We start from the raw sequence: 16,618 nt of genomic DNA, 5'->3' as shown, positions 1-16,618 counted from the left end.
CAAAAAATTGATTTTGTCATTTGGGAGTTGTAGTTGCTGGGATTTATTGTTTACTTACTATCAAGGAGCATTCTGAACCTCACCAACAATGCAATTGAACCAAACTTGGCACACAGTTCTCCCATGACCAACAGAAAATACTGGAAGGATTTGGTGGGCAGTGTCCTTTGGTTGGCAGTGTCCTTTGGTTTTGGAGTTGTAGTTCACCTAAATCCAGAGATCACTGTGGCCTCAAACAATGATGGATCTGGACCAAACTTGGCACAAATACCCAATATGCCCAAATGTGAACACTGGTGGAGTTTGGGGAAAATAGAATCTTGACATTTGGGAGTTGTCGTTGCTGGGATTTATAGTTCACCTACAATCACAGAGCATTCTGAACCCCACCAAGAATAGAATTGGGCCAAACCTCCCACACAGAAACCCCATGTGGGCCACAGCAACGGCCTGGCAGGGGACAGCTGGTAGATGAATAAAATCCCACATTATCTTCTTTGAACTGGACTATATGGCAGTGTGGACACGGATAACACAGTTCAAAGCAGATATTGTGGGATTTTCTGCCTTGATATTCTGGGATATAGGGCTGTGTTGAGGGGCCCTTAGTCCACACTGACATACAGAGCAGATAATATGGGATTTTATTTAGCTGTGTGGAGGGGGCCTACAATAAGCACCATAATATAGAACATTCAAGTTGTTCGTCTTAAGTACATCCGTCCTGACCTCCTAGAAAAAAAACAAAGATCCAAGCGCCAATGAGAAACGCAGCCAAGCAGCTCCCAAGCCGAGATTGTGCAATCAGTCCATTGACCTCGATCCCTTCCGCCTCCGCGGGGGCGGAGCCAAGGCTCTCCCGCCTCCCATTGGAAGGCGGGAGTCATTGGACCGCCTTCCTAATTCAGCCCCGCCCCATTTCTCCTTATAAGGTTTGGCAGGGGGGCGGGGCCAGGAAGCGTCGAACTCCTTTACCCGGCCTCGAAGGCGGGAGTCGAGCCCGTCGCCTCATTGGCCCGCCCCCGCAAGACGTACCCCGCCCCCTTTCTCCTTATAAGGCAGAGCGGGGGCGGGGCCAAGCGGCGTCAAACTCCTTGAGGCCGACCTCGAAGGCGGGTGAGTCGAGTGCCGAGGCCGTCGAGCGCGGTTTCGCTGGCCGCGCCTGGGAAAGAAGCAGGAACCGCACCTCAGGGCGAAGGAGAAGCGGGGTGGGTCTTAGTGCGGGTCGGACGCCTCGTCCGCGCTTGGCTTTGGCTGCTCCGCTTTCCCCTGACCGTCGCCGGGGCCTGGACGGCAGCGGAGAACTTTTCCCCCCGTCCGACGGAGGAGGAGGAAGGAGAGAGGTACTTGGGCTCTGTGAGGAAACTGTCTCTCCCCCCCCTCCCTCCCTTGAGTGTTTTTGCTGAGGGAAGAAGAGGCGAGGGACGTGTGCGCATGCGCGGTGAGGGGAGGAGGGGGGGTCCTGACCAAAACACCACAGCAAAGAGCCCTGAAGGGGAGAAAAAGGAGCGGAAAAGAAACTGAGGGGGAAGAAGTGAGGCGGGGGTTGGACAAAAAGGAGTCTTCCTCGCCCCCCCTTCAAAACTCAGGTATGACGAACAGTCGAGGGGATGTGAAGGAAGAATGTGGAGGGAGGAGGAGGAGGAGGAGGAGGAAGACAAATTAGGAAGGAAGGGGAGGGGGATAGAAGGAGGTGGGCACCCCCTAACGGCGGGGAAGGGAACTGCCAGGTGGCAAAGGCAGGAAGGAAGCCAGCAAGAGAGTTGGTGGCTTCAGGAGGGCGCCGGTATTGCCTCATCAGGGGAGAGTTTCTCCAGGGAGATGTCTTGAATTCCCTGCAGGGAGAGGCACTGGATCCCCTCAAGTGACCTCCTTCCAAGACAAGAGAGGAGAGCACTGTTTGGGGGACAGTTTAGTCATGAATATTCGTATGTGCGTGATATGGGGGGGGGGGGGAGCATCCCCTCCAAGATTGAGGTCAAGGGAGAAAGGGAGGGAAACAGAGTTTGAGGGGAGAGTTTCTTTGGGTCTTGAATCCTCTTGAATAATGAGTGGGATGGGGTCCTAAATGGGAAGGGAGGGGGGTAATGATACTCATGTCAGGGGAACATGTCTTTAATTTTCTTCAGGGATCAGCCTTGAATTCCCCTGAGTATATGGGATAGGAAAGGAGAGGAAGGCAAGGGGGAAGAGAGTCTCCCCTCCAGGATTGAGGGAAGGGGAGATCAGGGGAAAGGAGGAGGGGAGGGGAGCACTGTTTGAGGGACAGTTTAATAAGGCATAGTCATTTTAGCTCCTGAGTGTGTGTGTGACTGGGGATTTGGGGTTGGGGGAGAAGTATCCCTCCAAGACTGGGGAGGAAGTGAGGTCAAGGGAGAAAGGGAGGGAGACAGAGTTTGGGGGAGAGTTTCTTTGAGTCTTGAATCTCCCACAGTGAGTGAGATGGGGTCCTAAGTGGGAAGGGGAGGGGGTGATGGTAATGATGATACTACTCACAACAGGCGAGAGCATCTCTAGGGATCTGTTTTGAACCCCCTGGGTGAGTAGGATGGGGTTCTAAGTGGACAGAAGAGGGGTGATGATGATACTCATGTCAGGGGAGAGCATCTCTAGGGAGATGTCTTTAATTTTCTTCAGGGATCTGCCTTGAATTCCCCTGAGTATATCAGATAGGGAAGGAGGGGAAGGGAGTTTTCTCCCCAGGATAGAGGGAAAGGGAGATCAGGGGAAGGGGGAGTGGAGGTTGAGGAGAGCAGAGTTCGGGGGACGGTTTAGTAAGGAACATTCATTTTAGCCCCTATGTGTGTGATTGTGTGTGTGTGTGTGTGTGGTGGTGGTGGTGGTGGTGGTGGGGGGGGGGGAAGTGAGGTCAAGGGAGAAAGCAAGGGAGTCAGAGTTTGGAGAGAGTTTCTTTGATTCTTGAATCCCCCTAAGTGAGTGGGATGGGGTCCTAAATGGGGGGGGGGGGTGACGATGATGATTATATTTCTGTCAGGGAAGTTTGGGGGACAATTTCTTTGGGGATATGTCTTTAATTTTCTCTAGAGATCTGCCTCGCATTCCCCAGAGTATGTGGGGTAGGGAAGGAGAGGAAGGCAAGGAGGAAGAGAGCCTCCCCTCCAGGATTGAGGGAAAGGGAGATCAGGGGAGAGGGGAGCACTGTTTGGGGGACAGTTTAGTAAGGAATATTCATTTTAGCCCCTGAGTATGTGTGTGATTGGGGGGAAGGAGTATCCCCTCCAAGATTGGGGAGGAAGTGAGGTCAAGGGAGAAAGTGGGGGGACAAGTTTGGGGGAGAGTTTCTATAGGTAGAGGTCTTGAATCCTTCTGAGTGGGATGGGGTCCTAAGTGAGAAGAAGGGATGGGGGATGGTGATGATTATATTTATGTCAGGGGAGAGCTTGGGGGAGAGCTGCTTCAAGGATATACCTTTAATTTTCTTCTGGGATGTGCCTTGAATTCCCCTGAGTATATGGGATAGGGAAGGAGACGAAGGTAAGGGGGAAGAGAGTCTTGTCCCCAAGATTTGGGAAAGGGGGAGCAAAATTTGAGGGACAATTTAGTAAGAAATATTCATTTTAGCTCCTGAGAGTATGTGTGATTTGGGGAGGTATCCTCTTCAAAACTGGGGAGGAAATGAGACCAAGGGAGAAAGTGGGGCTTCAGTGTGGGGGAGAGTTTATTTGGATCTTGAATCCCCCTGAGTTTACTGGGATGGGGTCCTAAGTGGGAATGGGGGGGGGTGATGATGATGATACTGATATTCATGTCAGGGGAGAGAGAGGGTGGGTAGAACATCTCTAGGGAGCTGTCTTTAATTTTCTTCAGGGTTCTGTCTTGAATTCCCATAAGTATATGGAGTAGGGAAGGAGAGGAAGGCAAGGGGGGGAGAGTCTCCTCTCCAGGATTGGGGAAAGGAGGAGCAGAGTTTGGGAGATAGTTTAGTTAGGAATATTCGTTTCAGCCCCTGAGTATGTTTGCGATTGGGGGAGGGGGAGTATACCATCCAAGACTGGAGAGGAAGTGAGGTCAAGGCGGATGGGAGGGGGAGACAGAGTTTGGGGGAGAGTGTTTTGGGAGTCTCCAATCCCCCTGAGTGAGTGGGATTGTGTCATAAGTGGGAAGAAAGAGGGGATGATGATGATGATGATGATGATGATGATGATGATAATAATAATAAATATGTCAGGGAAGAGCATCTCTAGGGATCTGTCTTGAATCCCCCTGAGTGAGTGGGATGGGGCCTAAGTGAGAAGAAGTGGGGGGTTATGATGATACTCATGTTAGTGGACAGCATCTCTAGGGATATGTCTTTAATTTTCTTCATGGATATGTCTTGAATTCCCCTGAGTATATGGGATGGGGAAGAAGAGGAAGGCAAGGAGAAGAGAGTCTTCTCTCCAGTATTGGGGGAAAAGGGGAGCAGAGTTCAAGGGACAGTTTAGTAAGTAATATTACTTTTAGGCCCAGAATATGTGTATGATTGGGGGAGGGAGTATCCTCTCCAAGACTGGGGAAGAAGTGAAGTCAAGGGAGAAAGGAGGGAGGCAGAGTTAGGGGGAGAGTTTCTATAGGTAAAGATCTTGAATCCCTCGCAGTGAATGGGATTGGGTCATAAGTGGGAAGAAGGTAGGTGATGGTGATGATGTTTATGTCAGGGGAGAGCACCTCCAAGGATCTGTCTTGAATCCCCCTGAGTGGGTGGGATGGGGTCCTAAGAGGGAAGGGGGCATGATGGTGATGATTATGATACTCATGTCTGGTGAGAGAAAAAATGGGGAGAGCATCTCTAGGGATCTGTCTTGAATCCCCCTGAGTGGGATGGGGTCCTACGTTGGAAGGAGGGATGATGATGATGATGATGATGATACTCATGTCAGGGGAGAGAGAAAGTGGAGAAAGCATCTCTAGAGATCTGTCTTGAATCCTCCTGAGTGAGTGGGATGGGGTCCTAAGTGGGAAGAAGGGGTTGGGGGTGATAATCATTATATTTATGCCAGGGGAGAGTTTGGGGGCGAATCTCTTCAGGGATATGTCTTTAATTTTCTTCAGGGATCTGTCTTGAATTCCCGTGAGTATATGGGATAGGGAAGGAGAGGAAGGCAAGGGGGAAGAGAGTCCTTCTCCAGGATTGAGGGGAAGGGAGTGGTTTGAGGAGAACAGAGTTTGGGTTACAGTTTAGGAAGGGATATTCAGTTTAACCCCTAAATATGTGTGATGTGATTTTTGGGGGGGGGGGTATTCCCTCCAAGATTGGAGATAGAGGTCAAGATAGAAAGGAGTGGCAAAGTTGGGGGGGGGGGCGGGGGGGCGTTCCTAGGAATGTGTCTTGAATTCCCAAGTTGGATAAGGTCATAAGTGGGAAAGGGGGGCTAAGGAGGGGGTAAGAGTTTATTTAGGGAGACATCTTTAATTCCCCTGAGTAAGTGGGACAAATTCCTAAATTAGAAAAAGGTTGGGTGGAGGGAATGATGATGAAGATGATGATTGTTATATTTACTTTATATTCTGCTTTCTTCTCTTAAATGAGACTCAAAGAATTGGAGGGTAGGGAGGTTAGGGGAGTGGGGAGAGTTTCTTTAGAGAGATGTCTTTAATGTTCCACAGATGACTGTCTTGGACCCCCCTGAGTAAGTGGGATGGGGTCCAAAGTGGGAAGAAGGGAAGGGGTGTAAGGAAGATGATGATGGTGATGGTAATATTTATTTATATCTGGAAGAAGCGCAAGAGCAGTGTTTGAGGGACAGTTTTTCTAGGAATATTTATTTTAGCACCTGAGTATGTGTGATAAAGGGGGGAATCTCCCTTTCTGGCTCTGGGGAAGTGAGGTCAGGTGGCAGAGTAGAGTTTGGGAGAGTTTCTTTAGGGATATTTAATTCAGGGTAGGGCCCTAAGTGGGAAGCAAAGAGAGGCAGTGTGGAGGAGAGCCTTCACCCCAAGTTTAGGGAGGGGGGATTAGGGGAAAGGGGAGGAATTACGGAGGGTTAGGTTTGGGGGAACAGTTTTGAGGAATAGATATTATATCCCCTGAATATGTAGGAAAGAGCTCTGGGGGAGGGAGGGAGGGAGGGAGGTGGAGGAGAGGTTTGGAGGGGAGGGAGATAGGTGGAGGAGAGCAGTGTTGGGGGGGGGGGGGTCATTTAGGAATATGTATTTAAGACTGAGTATGTGGGTGGATCTGGGGGGGGGGTCTCCTCCAGCATTAGGGGAAGGTCAAGAGGAAGTAGGGGGGGGGATATTGCAGAGTTCAGGAGATACTTTATTTATGAATATGGGTCTAGTTTCCCTTCTGTGGAAATCTGGAATTCTCAATATGGGTTAGCTGAGGTAGTGGTCCCCTTGCTTTCTGATGTTTAAATGATGCAAACTTTGTTTCAGGCACAATATTAATCAAAAATACTGTGTATAAAGTGATATTCAGGCTACTCATGTAATGAGGTGTTGATAAATTCTGCGTGTAAGCAAAAGCCCCATCTCCAAGATCTAAACTTTAGGTCTTCGCAGGTATTCTAGAATATTGGGGGGGGGGGGGTCCCAAACACTTCTGGTCCACAGCACTTTAGAGCAGGGAGACTCAACCTGTATGTATTCTGTTCCCACCAATATGTGGGATAGGAGGATTTCAGTGCAGTAATAATTGCAGACCTATCCCGCTCTATCCAAACGGAGATTAAAAATCCAGTTGAGAACTCATACTTTCATGTGTACCTAATTATTTATTTTACCTTTGAATTTTGAAACTCATAATTCTGGGGCTTTTGCTGAGTCCTGGGTGGGAATCAGAAAGTGAAGGCAGGGAAAGGAAGTGGGAAATGGGAAACAAGAGCTAGGTTTTGGGTGGAGTGGATGAGAAACTGGATTTTCAAAAATGCTGTCGGTTTCATTACTTGTGAAGCTCTAAACATGGGCAAAAGGTGGGGATGAGAAAGGAATACAATCTTGATTGGGATTTTTCGTCCTGCTTCTGGTAAGGTTTTTTACTGCAGTACGGTTAACATAAATTATAAATGCTTGTTTAAAAATAACTTAATAGTGAAATGTGCTCTTTTCTGCCTAAACATAATTGGATTAAATTTTTTAACATATTAATGATTCATTTAATGTGCTCACCCTTTCCCATCTCTGATTTTAAACTTGACTGCATATGCTCTGTTTGTAGTTCCCAAATACATGCTGCTAGTAGGGTAGCCACCTTCTTTGCACCTTGGCTCTTGCTTTTTTTTCTTCTTAGAGGAGCGGCAGTTGTCTTCTTCATTGTTGTCATTTAAGTATCCACTGAAAATGAAAGTTGAGGGGTTGACAAGGGCTATGTTTATTTACTTCCTGGCCCTTGCAGATATATGGTATATTTTCATCATATATCTGTGGTGGAGTTTTCCTCTTGTCCTTGTTTTTTTGTAGGTTGTCAACTATTATGAATGGCTTCTGAAGAAGGGCTGTTTATTTATTTATTATGTAAGGTCTACTTTTCAGAAAGGCTTGTTGGTTGAAAGCCATCAATATATTCTACATGCAAGTTTCTCAGAAAATTTCAGCACCCTGTCTTCGAGTTCTGAGTTATTTCCATCAGTCCTCCTTGGGAATTTCTTGTGGAGGGGTTAGCTCATGAGAGTGACCCTCTAGAAGAAGTGAAACCACATCCAGAGGGCATCAGGTTGAGGAAGCCTATCTTAAATCACTTAGTGAAGTCCTGCTGTATTCTGGGTTTATACTGAAGAATGGTATTCAGCTAGACCTTTTCAGTTGTGCTTCTCGCCCTGTGGAATGCTTTCATTAGATACTCCACTCCTTGTATTGCAAGCAGAGCTCCTTTCCTCCTGGATGTTCGATCTTAAGTGTTCATAAAAGGATTGGTTTTGTGCAATTATTACACCAGACCAATTGCATCCTTATTTGCTGAGATCTTTTCTAAGCGTCTTTTTACTTCAGTCTTTTTTGTATGTTGTCTAGACTCAACTTAGTCAAGAGGTGAGTGGTTATAAAACCTGAGTGGTGTATGGAAATATTAAACATGGTTTAACACTAATTTTTCACATTGGCTATGAGAGTTTGGACAGCTGTTTTACATGTGTACTATTCAGAATCTGTAATTTCCCCACAAATTTCCCCATAAATTATAAACCTGAGGGCTTCCTGAAAACATCAGTCTTCAGAGTACCTCAAGACACAATTGCATGTTTGAGGATTAGAAGCGGCACTGATCATCATCACAAGATGTTGATGGGTGCTATAGAAATGGAGCTGAATTAGCTTCATTTCAGCATGCCTTCCCTGTAAAGGAGGTATTTTTAAAAGAAAAACAATTGATTTATCTGAAATGAAGGAAGAATGAGGAGCGCATAGCTTAGGTTTGTGTGATTGGGAACAAATCCTTAAGACTGTTCTGTTTACTGCCCATTCCCTGTGTATGGCTAATAAAGCGTTTTTGAGCACTGTGAAGGGGTGTGTGTGGATTTATGACTTACACATTTTTATTTATGTAAGTAAATAGGACTATGGTTTAGTTCAGGAAATATTTAAAGGTTCTTCCTTCTTTCCAAGAGGGAAGTCTCTCTGTAATGTTTTTGATGCTTGTAGAATTCTATAGAATCCAAGAAGCTCTTGAGCTGAAAGAGGCCACAAGAGTCATCTATAGACCAACTGGGCTTTAACATAACTTTAACTGATGGTAGTGACCCCATGCAAATGAAAGAAGAGGAAGTAAGTGCAAAGTAGGTGTTGGACAACTTGTAGATGGAAAGACATGAAGAGCAGGCAAAGGTAGGCACATAACCAAACTGTTGTAATGTACAGTATGTGTGTGCATTTGAGAGGGGAGCCACAGTGCTAATAAATTAGTTCAAAAAGCAGAACAAAAACACTTAAATGTATTGTACTAGTATTTCTAAGTTCACTTCTCAGAACACTGGAATCTAAGACCCACCATTGTTCTTACTGTGAGCATGACTGTAGAATATCTTCTGCATTAGGCTCTTCAAGCATTAGTCTCTCAACCAGGGATCCTCAAACTTTTAAAGCTGGCAGCTGGTTCATAGTCCCTCAGACTGTTAGGGAGACAGGGGACAGGACTATAGTTTAAAAAAAAAACACGCATGAATGAATTCCTATGCAACTGTGCATATCTTATTTGTAGTGCAAAAACCATGAAAGAAACGGATAATATTTAAAATGAAGAACAAGTTTAACTAACATAAACTTACCAGTATTTCAATGGGAAGTGTGGAGTAGCTTTTGGCTGCTGGGAGAATCAAATTAATTAGGATTGTTGTGTGCCTTCAAGTTGTTTCAGATCTAGGGCAACCCTAAGTCTAAAGTTTAGAGTGGGGGCTGGATAAAGGACTTTGGAGGGTGCATCCTGCTCACAGGCCATAGTTTGGGGTCCCATGCTCTAAACTTTGCAACTTGGTCTGTCAGACCATAGTCCTGGTTGTGAAAGGTGTATCAAAGGCAAAGGATCCCTGATTATTGCAGAAATCATGTAGATTAGGCTAGTAGCTTTTATAGAGATAGGTAGGTATGCCTAAGCCATCTAAAAGGAAACATCTTTGGAGATCTTGCTGGCTTCCTTACAGCTCTTATCCTCCCAGCTATGGTCAAAGGAGATAATAGTCATCAAACCTGAGGTGAGCACCTTCTCCAGAGTCATGTTCTGACTCACCAGAGAACTGCATAAGTGGGGGAAAAACATTTGTATCATGCGCCATTTGTTTCTCCCATGACTGAACATATTTATGTGTTTAGAACAATTCTACTTTCAAGATGCTGTTACGATGCTTTGTAAAGAAAAACTGATTCCCACCCCCATTATTGAAACAGCGTACTCCCAGAGGATTGATTTATGATGGTGACAGGTTTTATAAGAGAGTCTGAGCACTGCCACCGACACTTGGGATTAGGTTTGCTTCCTCCTTTACTCATGGGTACAGTGTTCATGTGCTTCTCTCTATAGCAGGGTGAGCTCATGCTGTGTATATGAGGAATTCATTACTCAACTTGTAGTGGTAGGAAAATGTCAGATTTAATGTAAAGAGCTTACAGAACACTTTTGGCAGAGTCATAATGGAATGCTTTCAAACCAATAAAATGCAGTTTTAATACATGTCTCATTTTAACCTGATAGTTTTAAGAATGTGTTCCCTGGCAAGATAATCAGGAAACTATGATGGCTCGCAGCCATAAGCGGTATCCCTAGGGGCAGGATCCCAGTGCTTTTTCAACAAGTCGTCTCATTTGGATTTTTGAGAAGGTGGGCATCCTTTTGGCGACTTATGCCTTAGAGGCTCATACCACTCAGTTTCTTTCCAGGAAAAGGAAAAGTCGCAGTGTTTATCTGTCTGCTTCCTTCTCCTCTCCCAAGAACACTCTATTATTGGTTTTCTGGGTGGGCAGTTTGCATTTCTAAATAATTTCTATGTAACCCATAAAGTATGATGAAATTTCATTTTATTGCAGATAACAATTGTGGGCCAATTTTTAATACTGTATACAGTACTTTGAAGCTAATGATTAGCTGATCTTAATACTTCATTTTCTGAGAATACCTTCCACAGAAATAACTTTTTTTGCATGCATTAAGAGCAGGGAGATAAACTATTTGCGAAAGTGCCCCAGCCGCATATGTGAATCAGCAGGCTGGGTTGTTAACTCCTCAATAGCTTTTTTGCCACAGCTCTAGCACAGTGCTTTCAAAGAAGCCCATTCTAGCTCCTAGATGTGCTTTTCATGAAGGCTTTGAGCAGTTCTTTTGATTAAGGAGGACTCTAGTTCAAGGTGGGTTCGTCTTGCCAGTTGATCTGTTAGTGTGGAAGCACCTGGATCTACCGCTTAAATGTTATTCTTTGGCACGTTAACTCATGAGGATAGGTCCTTTTATTGCAGTCAAAGCAGCTGCCTCATATGGGATTCCCCAGATGAAAAGGCACAGATGTCCTGCAAAACCTTTGTGTTTTATTCGGATCATCTGGGTTTTCCTAGGTTAGCACACAATATCTCTTTGCCTTCTGTGGGAAATATCTGCTGTGAATTTCTACGACTACACTTGTTCAATTTGTTTCTTTGCTGTAAAATTTTTAAATTTAATCCACTCCACAGCTAAAGGAAGTTTGTAGTTATATTTCTTCTTTTCATCTTGGTGTCTTGTGTAGGAAGAAAAATATCAAATACAAAGGACATAATTTGAATCCAGTGTGTTATAGAAGCGATGTTAATGAATCCTTGGTCGGTTTTGGTGGGTCAACCATCTCTTCTTGGCTCCCAGAGTGTTTCAGATGAAGCATTTATACCTGTGTTCTAGTGTTACCCTACTTTCAAAAGAGATGCAAACACCACACCGCCTATTGACTTTAATCTGTTCTTTTACAATTTCAAGTTGTGTTCTTTGTCTCTCACTAAGCAAAAGTAAGAAGGGGGTGTTGCTGATAGAGGTTTTCAGTGTGTTCTGCCAGATTCATGGTAGTATAGTCAGAGCTGAATCACCCTGAGGAAATTCATTCTCTGTAAAGAAATGTAGGGCAGTGAGGGAGTAGACTATAGTACTGAACAAGGAAAAAATCAGCACACAATCCTATTTTGATTTTATGTCATGACAAAGAGTTTGTGTTGTAGCTTGCATATTCTTTTCAATGTGGTTAAACAAAAAGCTGTAGCAATTCCTGCTTTTCATCAGGCAAAGAAGCAATCCAAATTGAGCATCCTTTATTTGAATTGCTTGTTACTAGAGGTATTTAGGGGTTTGGATTTTGGAATACCTGTATTTTTATATATGTACATGATGAGGTATTTTGAAGAAAGGACCCAAGTCTACACACAAACTGCATTTATGTTTTATATACACTTTATGCACACAGCCTGATGGGAATTGTATATGTTTTAGAATAATTTTGTGCATGCGACAACGTTTGTGTACACTGAACCATCAGAAAACAAAGATGCCACTTTGTCAGCCATTCATAGAATAATAGAGTGTGAAGGGACCACGTGGGCCATCTAGTTCAACCCCCTTCCATGCAGTAAAAGCACAATCAAATTACTCTGATAGATGTGAACAGTTTCGGATTTTGATGTATTTAAGATTTGTGCATTCTGTCTAAGGCATTGGTTCTAAACCCATGGGCCCCCAGGTGTTTTGGCCAACAACTCCCAGAAATCCCAGCCAGTTTACCGGCTGTTAGGATTTCTGGGAGTTGAAGGTCAAAACATTTGGGGACCCACAGGTTGAGAACCACTGGTCTAAGGGATGCTCAAACATTACTTGTATGAAGCATCTGTGAATATCACCCCTTCCCAATTTCCTTATGCCTGTAGATTTTTTAAAAAACTCCTTTTTATGGGGGGGGGGGGGTTGAATGATTGTTTTCATTTTCTGAAGACGTGATAGGCACATACTGAATATTAGATTTGCAATTCTTGCTGTTGCTATGGTTGTATTGGGGAGATCATGATATGGAGATATGCAAGAAGAAAGACCCAAGTTTGATCTCCCATTAAAATTCTCTCTCCTAAGGTAATAGGACTGGGAAATCTATCTTCTCCTCTCAGGTTTAGAATTGATCCTACAGGTCAAAGTTCATTGTATTGGGCTGAAAAGATCAAGGTCAAGAATCTGGTTCAGTATAAGGCAACTATTTATAATGTTCACTGAGGGCTTTCTCAAGGGTTGCTCTTAGGTTCTCTTGGTTACCTTATCATTCATATGTACTTTTGGCTATTGGTCGGATGTTGCAAGAAAAGGCTTTCAGCGTTTACAACTGGTTTACAACTGGTTTAAATATCACTTTTTCAGTTTTTTATCTGTATGGTTTTCATATTTTATGAGCTTCCTTGAGATTGGGGGAAAATAAAATCTGAACTTGTTAGTCTGCGCAGGAAGTTGAGCAGTGTTGTCCTGAACCAGATACAAAGAAAGTAGAGGGCAAGATATTCTTCAATAAAGAAAGCAAACCTACACATGTGTTTTCAAATTGGATAAATGAAAATTTTAGATGTAGTACATACATCTGGTTCCTTCAATAGTGACAGATGATAGGAAAATGTTGTGCAGTCTGCACGTTGCTATGCATTAATATATGGCAAGATTCAGAAGTCTTTTCCAACGTTCTCCATGTGGCATTAACCTTTGCTGCATTTTTCTCATGGAGTCTTCCCTTTCTCCTTTGAAATAGTCTTGGATGGCACTGTTGGATTTGGTCTTTCTGAGTATTAATGTCAAGACTCTGAATCTTTTTTTGGGTTGATCTTTGAAGATCCGGGTCAATCACTTACTTATCTGAAGTGACTTTGAGTAATTTTGAGGAGTTGATGAAATGATACTAATATTTTCAGTATTGTGAGGAGGAATTGAAATGAGAGCTTCTGATATGCTATAGCCGATAAAGGCTGATAAAAATGAAGGAACGGACAGTAATAAATGCTCAGATAAATGGAATCAGCTTAAAAACAAATTGATGGGAAGATGGGGAAAAGCCTAGAGATCTGGGTGAACAAAAGGACAAACTATTCCAAAGATACTAAAAATATTTTTTCTTTTAAATATTTCTGTGATTCCTGGTATAATATTATTGTAGATGTTCTTGTCAGGGCTCCATACTCTCAAATTCTATTTTGAGATCTTGATGTGGGATGGATAGTGTTGTGATGTTTTTCAGGCCTCAAGGTACATATATTTAACCTGCAACAATTAACAACGTGTTTGCCAAGCAGTTATTTCTGTTCCTTCCTTAACCCACCAAGATCAGCATCATAACTCCTTGAAATGAGCTATGGACCACATTGGACCATAGATTGTGCAGAAGGGAGAGCTATCTATGCTGCCGGGTACTTCTTAGAGGAGTTATGATCTCAGTTCATCTGCAGAAGTGGATGAAAATCCACAGAAGCTCATGCTAAAATAAAACAGTCGAGTTTAAGAGTTGCTAGATGCCTTGTTTCACCCAGCTCCCCTTTTCCTTTTGTGTTGCTTCAGACTAACACAGCTATCTCTCTGAAAACTTGGAGTCATCAAGCCACTTCCCCCAGTGAGGTAAAGGAGTATTATGCTGTTGCAAACTGTAGGACATAACAAGACTTATGTACACACAGTCCAGGTGCAAGTTCTCCCCTAACTCTTTATCCTAACAGTACTGTTATTTTAACATACAGTTTTGTGGACACAGGATTTGGTAAGGTAATAGATGGTTCTTCTCTTGTGTAACACTTGATCTGGCTGCTTTCTCTACTGTTTAAAAGGTAGCTTTCAGAAAGAAATGGATAACATTGTTCACAAGTCCAGCTTCTGCAGTTGTTCCTGGATTACATGTTAGAGGACATATTTGATGTTGTGCTTATTTTGATCTTCACCAGTAACCCTATGTGTTGTTTTTTTCTCCCATCCCTCTTGTGGTTTGAGTAGCCCTGCTTATTATCACCTGCAACAGCATTCAGGAATAGTGAGGCTGACATTGAGGCAAAAGACAGGCACAATTCTCCCAAGTCTCATCTATCCTTGTCTCTTTATTGAGGGCTCTGATAAAATTGTATCTGAAAAACCAATTGTGGCTGTGTTCTCGCAAAAGTTTTTCCTTCGTATTTTGTAGGAGAAGTTACCATGCAGGCCTTTGTGGGCATGTTTGCCTGAAGTTTGGCTTTTAACATTGCAATGGAGAAAGAAGCGTGCTTGGGGGAAATGAATCCTTTCTGCCCAGCTACATACAGTGGGAATTGCAGTCAGCTGGTTATTTTTAGCATCTGGAGTTATCTCACTGCAAGCATGAGTCTTTGTGGTTGCAGATGCTGGGAGTGCATGGGGGTGGCTGTTAGTTTTTCCCCCCTTGCTGGTTCTCTTTGAGCCACCCAGATGTTATAAAGCGGAGAGATCACGCAGAGATGATTGAGCAGGAGTGAGGGGCTCACCTTCTTCTGTCTGATGCCGTGGACTTTCGGTGTCACTTTTCGTTTCCTTTCATTTTCTTGCTTATCCAAGGAAATAGTCTTCTAAGAACAGGTAAGACTTGTGCAGAATGAGATTGTGGTTATGATGTCGGTTTCCTTTGGATTTTCATGTGTGGGCCAATAAGTATGATGTGAGTGTAGCTACTCCTTACTTCCTGGCTCTGAAAAACAAGGTTTCTGCATCCACTCCTATGTTTCAGCTCCGGCTTTGACACATGGCCTGGCCTTCTACCTGTTCAGTTTTCATGCCTAGGAGGACCAAATTGAGAGAGCTTTTGTTGTACGCAGGATCTGTACCAGGGTTTCTTGACTTTAGACAAGATTAGTTTGTTTGTTTTACACCTGTTAAAGAGGTCAGACAAGTTTCTAGTCCCCATGATTTTTAAGGCTTCTCTGGGTTCTGGTCACAGTTTTTAATTCTGTAGGTTTAAGGTGGATGTCACTTCTTTATTTCATGGTACTGCTTGTCACATTTCTTTCCCAAATCATAACTTTGCTGCTTGTTGTTTATCCCAGTTTGGAACCAAGTTTTTATACATTGTATGAATTTTCCCATATTAACCCTTGAGTGCAGATCTTTGAATTGTTTTGGCCTTTTGTCTCTGAGGCGCTGTATCTGTGAAGACTAGAGCACGTGCACAACCAGTGAAAAAGGGCCATTGCCTTCATGCTCTGTGTATGAGCTCTCTGGATGTATGTTGCTGGCTAGTGGGTTCTAACAGAAGTTATCACTTGAATAGTTGGACTCTTATGTGGCTGCTCAGTTGCTGAACAAAAATATGCAGTATCTCTCTGATTTTCTCTGAATGAGAAGACTGAAGATATTCAGTGTAATGCCAGTATATGAAAAAGATCAGGTGGGAAGGAGTGCAGATAATTCTGAACCTGTTAGCTTTACCTTGCTAAGAAAATTAATAATATAAGTAGAGAAGGATATTTTTGATGTTTGTATTGTGTTGGGAATGTTTGTTAAGTGTTGAGCTGTTCATAAATGGAATGCATGCACATTCCATTTGGCTATGGTGAGAACAGCATGCTGAACTAGGTAGGCCTTTGGTTTGATTTGGAAGAGCTCTTCTGTTTATATCCATATATGAGTCATACAGCATTAGCTGCAGTACTGACTCTTCCTCTATGGGTTCACTAATTTGCCTTCCTCTAAAGCTGTATTGGGATTCTGTGTACCACATAGAGGACAGGCCCGGCTGTTTCACTTTCTTTTCCGCATGTCTGTCTAAAGCTGACCCCACCACAAACAGCACATGCTATGTATCTCTGCATGCTCTTGTGTCAGACTTTGACTGCTTCTTTTTATTGCCCTAGATAATTTACTGTCTTTCTCTGGGGGTTGAAACCGTTGGCCAGAAAGACTGTTTTAGCCATGGTTATAGGGTTTCCATCATGGAAAGTTTCAGTCTTAAAACTTACAGTATAATTTTGTCTTGCTTTCTCCTCATATCTCTAGAAGATATTAGTGATATGAAGCATACTTTTATACGTGACTATGTTAATGTTTAGCAACCATTTGTGTAATGGCAATCATTAGGCAATTTGGGAAGGACATTACTCTTAGCTACTCAAAAAGGATTCACAGCTAGAACATCTAAATGTACTGTATGTCATTGGTGTGAATGCCCTGTACCAGTAAATGCAACTTGCACTGACTTGATGTCTTGAAATATCATGTTCAAGA

General features: G+C 43.5%; 1 protein-coding gene across 6 annotated transcripts in view; it reads left to right on the top strand.

The window, feature by feature from the left end:
* Positions 1-1,086: 1,086 nt before the first annotated feature.
* Positions 1,087-16,618, top strand: part of TAOK3 (TAO kinase 3) — a 94,734-nt gene continuing 79,202 nt past the window's right edge. For 2 of the 6 annotated variants that reach the window (XM_060785425.2, XM_060785420.2), the window contains exon 1: positions 1,125-1,343. The gene's annotated coding sequence lies outside the window, so the exon portion shown is untranslated. The other 4 variants (XM_060785423.2, XM_060785422.2, XM_060785421.2 and 1 more) reach the window with 4 other exon arrangements.

Source organism: Anolis sagrei, chromosome X (assembly GCF_037176765.1).
Source record: "Anolis sagrei isolate rAnoSag1 chromosome X, rAnoSag1.mat, whole genome shotgun sequence".
Lineage (NCBI taxonomy): Eukaryota > Metazoa > Chordata > Lepidosauria > Squamata > Dactyloidae > Anolis > Anolis sagrei.
The sequence above is the reverse complement of the archived record's forward strand: the minus strand, read 5'-3'. Positions and strand labels throughout refer to the sequence as shown.